Source organism: Lissotriton vulgaris, chromosome 1_1 (genome assembly GCF_964263255.1).
Source record: "Lissotriton vulgaris chromosome 1_1, aLisVul1.2, whole genome shotgun sequence".
NCBI lineage: Eukaryota > Metazoa > Chordata > Amphibia > Caudata > Salamandridae > Lissotriton > Lissotriton vulgaris.
The window spans coordinates 732,581,341-732,587,340 of record NC_141685.1 but is presented as its reverse complement, the minus strand read 5'-3'; the positions used below and the strand labels follow the sequence as shown (position 1 = coordinate 732,587,340).

Below are 6,000 nucleotides of genomic sequence, written 5' to 3'. Positions count from 1 at the left end.
GGCTATATTATGCTTGGCAAACATTCCAATCATCGCCCTGTCCTGCAATGCATGATTGAGATCCATGGGTTCACAAATATTTAACAAACAGCTTTTGGGCTCTGATAGGAATGAAACTCCACCCACTTGAGAAACAAATCGCAGGACCGCTGCCCAGGCACTATTCGTGGGCACTGCCACATTGTATGGTAGAACGTGCCCTTCGCCCCACAGTTCCTCAAGCAGAGCGAATTGTCAGCACCCCCTATTCTGTGTAGTGCCACCCTGGTGTAGAACGTGCGATGTAGTATATTCAGTTACACGAGCCTTATTCTGGAGGATATCGCTACTTCGCGCAGGGACGCCAGCGCCTCCAGCCAGCCTGCGTCGTCTAATTCCCCAAATTTGTTAGACCATTTTACTTGTAAGTGTGCCATGGGATCTGGTAAATTGTTGATGAGTTTGTGGTAAGTGAGAGATGTGGCCTTCTTGTCCACGTAATCCAGGGGGGAGGCTTCCGGAAGTGTGGTACCTGTTGGTATAACTGCCATGAATGCATGCATGCCTGATCTGTGTGTATTGAAATCTTTCAGAGGGCGCCAACTCATATTGTTTCAGCAGGCGGGCAAAGAACCACGTCACCCTTGATCCACATATCACCCACCGTAGATATCCCGATGGAGTCCCAGTGGTGAAAACCCTTACTATTCCTGAGTCTTTCAAGTCATTGTGTTTCCCAGAGTGGGGCGAGCTGGGTTTCAACTCCGTCCCAACTAAGTTTCCTAAGGGCCATGTACCAAATCTGGACTGTATGCGCCGTGGGATCAATTAATGGGGTAGTCTGCTTTTTAATGTATAGTGCCCCCATTATGCCTCCCACCCCCAACCCATGTCTATCCGCTCTAAACGCGAGATCTATTTGCGGGGTGTGTATCCATTGATTAAGTACCTTCAACTGCGACGCCCAATAATATAATTGTATATTTGGAAGTGCTATTCCCCCATTGTAAGAAAGTGGCTCTGTATATACTGGACCAAAGTACACAGAGTCCAGAGTACCCAGAGGTATGGCAGAGGCTAAAGTTACTCTCTAAAGTGGTAGCTCGGTCGAGCAGTGAGGCAGTATCAAAGGACAGTGTAAAGCATTTTTTGTAGACACTCAGTCAGCAAATGGTCTCGCACACAAGAACAGAACTCTAGGCCAATTGTTTTGTATATAAAAATATATAGTTGTTTATTTTAGAACCACAAGTAGGTATCATAAATACTTCCTCAGAACTAGATGATGCAATAAAATACTTTCTAATAGCAATAGACTTTGGAATGCAATCGATACAGTTGTTGCAATATGCAACACAAGTTAAACACAAAAAAACATTAAGCTCGAGGGGAAGTTTTAAGTAAATGCAATAAAATTACTTTACGTATGTTTTTCTTACTCAGGGCTGGATCCTGGATTCAGCCCTGGCGCATTTGATGTAAAAAGTTGAAAGAAATCGTTTTTATTACACAGGCGATTTTAATGAATATTTGTAAGTTTTAGAAATTGACACTTAGAAGAATTTCTGGCAAAAACCAGGCAATGTATTCCTATGAAGGAAAATTGGGTTAACAGTAAAATCATGGTTATAATTACTTTTGAAAGTCAGTGCTGGGCACAAAGATCCAGCACTAAGATCTCTCCTGATAGGAGGTGAGTAATTTCATTTTTGATGTTCGGACGATTTTCAAGGAATATTTGAAAGTTACAAAACTCGACACTTAGAAGAATTTCCAAGTGAAAACCAGCCAATGTTACCCTAGGGAGAAAATCAAGTTATTGGTCTTGGGGTAAGTACTCGACTGGCAGAGTTAAGGTTCTGGGTGTAGACTTCGGGGTCTCCCAGGGTCAGGTAGGTACAGTGGTTACACCCTCAGCTGCACAGGGGCAGCCGGGTGCAGAGAGTAGGCCCAATGTTAGCCTATGGCGGGCTGGGGTCCTTTGGTTGGTGGTTGCTAGCAGGCAGACCACGAGGCTGTGTGAGCTGGGCTCCTGGTCACCCCCACAGGGCAAGTGGGGAAGTAAGATAGGATCGTTGCTGCACTCCCAGTGGGACTGGTGCGGCTGGGTGCAGGTTGCTTTTGGGTCTTCGGGCGCCCAAAGTATTTCAATGGAAAAGCTGGTTGACGAACAAAGGCTGCAGGCTAGGGGACAGAGATTCTTCAGGTGCGACCACCACTTCGAGAGGTAAGTTGGGAAGCTGTAGGTTAGGTGGGTACCCCAGAGGAGGGCACAGAGGGCCGCAGTGCGCCAGGTGCAGGGGTGATTTTGGTGTAAATCTTACCCTCAGCTGGTCGCGGTTGGAGGGGTCCCTGGTTGTGAGGCTGCAGGCGTCGTCAAGATTGTCGAGGAGGGTCTTAGGTGCTGGATTCTTGGTCACAGTCGCCGGGGGGACGTCCTCAGGGTCTTTGTTCACTCAGGCACAGGCCGGGCTCGGCGGGTGCAGAGTGTGCTAGATTTGCGGTTCCTGACTGGCACCAGGGGGGTTTCTTGTTTGAGCAGTACCACTGCTCGTGGGAGTCCCAATCTTTGGATGAGCAAGGCAGTCAGGTCCTCTGGGGTTTTTGAGGTTGCTGACCACAAGAGATGCCGGGAATTAGCAGGAGCAGGTTCGAGGGTCGACAGGCCTGTAGGGCTAGGGCCAAGTCAGTTGGTGTCGTCCTCTTCTTAGCAGCTGCACGGCAGGTTTTCTTTCTTCTTATTCTTCTTTCAGGAATCAGGATCTGAGGAAGGAAGGTTCAGGGTGCCCCTAAACACTACATTTAGGGGCGGTACAGGTGGGGTAATGCCAGGGACCAATGGGTCCCTTTCCTGGGGTGAGTACACCCCCTATCCTGACACTCTCCAGGGGGAGGGGTGGCAGTAGCCTAGTCCTGATTGGGAAGGGTTCCTCATCCTCAACATGGCGGTAGCCCAGAGTTGTGCGTCACCTCACCTCCCCCCCTGAGGGGTGGGGTTCGCAGAGGCTGGCACACCCCCTTTCCTCACTTAGGTTTTCCCGACGTTCTTCCCGCCAGAGTGGGGGCCAGTTGCTGAGTACAGCAAGTGGGCTGGAGAAGCTCAAAAAGGTGGCATGCCTTTGAAGCTTCCCCTGCCCATCCTGGGGGAGGAGGCTTGGCACCTCGTCCCAGGTTGTGCATGGTTTCAGGCCACCGAGAGCAGCAGGCTCTAAACCCAGGGGTCCATAAACATGCCTGGTGGTGGTAGCCACGCAGTCAGGACACTGGGAGTTGGTCAGGTTTCAGGGGGCACCTCTAAGATGCCCTCTATTGTCCATTTTACATTAAATCCCACACTGGCATCAGTGCGGGTTTAATGTGCCGACAATTTTGATACCAAACTTCTCAGTCTTCAGTGTAGCCATTATGGTGCTGTGGAGTTCGTAATGACAAACTCCCAGCACAATACACTCTTAATGGCATCACTGCCCTTACAGTGCCCAGGAATGGCCCTGGGTACTGTAGGGGCACAGGGCTCATGCACCTGTGCCCACACTGCTGGCATAGTGCACCCAGCTAGAGGGGTGACTGAAGTATGCCAGGGCAGTGTGTTTGTGGGCATGGCACACAGGGGTGTGTGCCATGTCGACTGTTCAGTTCTGCACCAAGACACTCAGCCTGCAATGGCAGTGTGTGTGTGTCAGGGTACAGGGCCGCTGAGGGTGGCACAATAAGTGCTGCAGCCCTTAGGGGTCTGCCCGGGTCACAGTACCCTGTGTACCTAGGGTACAATTTACCAGGGGCTGACCTGTGGCCAGAGATGCCAATTGGGTTTAGGCTTCAATGCAGTTTTTAGGGAAGGAACACAGGCCCTGGGTACCTGATTGGCAGGAACCCAGGGCACACTCAAAAAGTGGGGGCATACCATCTCACACCCATCGTACCAGGCCCTGACTAATTTATCCATGGCGATGCATGCCGGTTTGTTCCGCAGTAAATTAGAGACTTCCGCCGCAATCGCCTTGCAGTAGCTTGGTGTAACAAGAAACGGGGTACAACTGAGCGTTTTTGAAGATTTAAGTGATGCCTTCGAAAGGTCACTGTAAGGTCCATTATCTGGCTTCTATTACAATGACTGGAGAGGTTAACAAACATGGGTGAACGAGAGGATGGTAACAGTAAACTTCGCACAAAACATTTTTTTGAAACATTTTTTATACATACATTTTTCGAAACTTAAAACAATAAAGCAGAAAATATTCCTATCTGCGCATCTTGGAATTCTAATTTCTGATAAGCACAAGAAATAGTTTCTACATTTGCAACTTTGTTAACTTTGTTGACTTTGCCACCAGAGCCAAACTAGATAGTAAGAGTCGAAATTTGCCTAGTGTAGTAACGGTAAGTTTCAATTCTATTAAGGACACGGAGGCGAGGATTATGCTTTTCTCTCTTCGCTGTTTATTAACATCACATCGCACAGCAGCCAGAAAAGCATCAAAACTTGAAAAATTTTGTAGTATTCCCAACATGGGAATCTCAGAAAACATTGTAATAACATCGTTTAATAACTACAAATCCCATGAGATGAACATTTAGGCAGTCCTTCTTTAGTGTCCATAAACCCCAATATAAGGCGTCCAACCAACGAACTCCTCCTCTTTCTTCGTGGCGAGTCAGGCCAAAGTCTCAGGCATCTCTTTTCGCACCATCATTCCCTGGCGGAAAAAAGAACAGCGTGAGCCAAGCCATACCGCTAAGCATGAAGGCAAAGCAACAAAGCAGATTAGCAAGTCATCGACATGTACTCCAAGAAAACAGTGACCAACTGCAAGTCGGAAAACGGATTACTTACTCCAGTACGGGCGGGATCTCCGCAGGAGGCATGGGTGGGATAATCCTCGCCTCCGTGTCCTTAATGGAATTGAAACTTACCGTTACTACACTAGGCAAATTTCGATTCTATGTCAGGACCGGAGGCTTCAGATTATGCTTGTTTAAAGCTTACTCACCACCAAACTAGCAATATCCACCACTGGCTTAAAATAGAACCTTTTGAAGGTGGAATCCGAAGACCAATCTGCAGCGCGCATGAGGTCCTCTAAGCGTGCCCCAAGGGCAAAAGATTTTGAGGCCATGGCCCCTCTTGCCGAGTGAGCTCCGAACTGCCTCGTATCAATACCAGCTTCCTGCATTACCCAACGCACCCACCGGGCTATAGTGGGGGAAGAGACAGCCTTGTGCGGTTTGCGCAGCGCAATCAGCAACTGCCGTTCGCCCGGAGGGCGAAGTTCCGTTGTAACATCCTCATATGTTTTCAAACACTGTACCACACACAACTTGGGGGCATCTGCAAATGCCGGATAGGAAATAGACCTCATAGCCGATTTCGTGCGTCGACCCACGGTAAAGGACACCCCGTCCGGGGAGAACGCTCTCGCCGTGACATCCAGGGCACGCACATCAGACACTCTGCGACAAGATACTAAGCACAAGAGCATCGCCAGTTTAGCTGACAGTTCTTTTAAGGAAAGGTACTTGTTAGGCTGCCAGGAAAGAAAAAGGTTCAACACCACGTTAACATCCCACAGGACGGAATACCGTGGTTCCGGCGGTAAAGCCAGACGCACTCCTCTAAGGAGTCGACATACCAGGGGATGTTCCCCAACTGCTGCTCCATCTATCTGCACATGAGCTGCCGAAATGGCAGAGCGTATCGTATTAATCGTCCGGTATGCCAATCCGGCGGTAGAGAGCTCTGCAAGAAAATTCAGGATAGGAACGAGGCCTGCGACCATGGGATCCAAACCCCGTCGAAGACACCAACGAACCCACCTGGTCCAAGCTGATCTATACCTCTTGGCAGTGCTGCCTGCCCAGGCCTTGGACAAAAAGTGCTGAGCTGAGTTCGAAAGGCCAGGGAGCGACCAACGTCTCCTGAAAGCCTCCATGCCATGAGGCGGAGAGAACCCTGGAGGAGATGGTGAGGGACCCCGTCTGGATTGAGGAGAAGACGAGGAAGCCGGGGGAGTAGGATTGGAG

General features: G+C 49.4%; 1 long non-coding RNA gene across 1 annotated transcript in view; it reads right to left on the bottom strand.

The window, feature by feature from the left end:
- Positions 1-4,507: 4,507 nt before the first annotated feature.
- Positions 4,508-6,000, bottom strand: part of LOC147747726 (uncharacterized) — a 45,037-nt gene continuing 43,544 nt past the window's right edge. The window contains exon 3 of the long non-coding RNA XR_015299686.1: positions 4,508-4,676. This is a non-coding gene — a long non-coding RNA (uncharacterized LOC147747726). The remainder of the gene's footprint in view (positions 4,677-6,000) is intronic.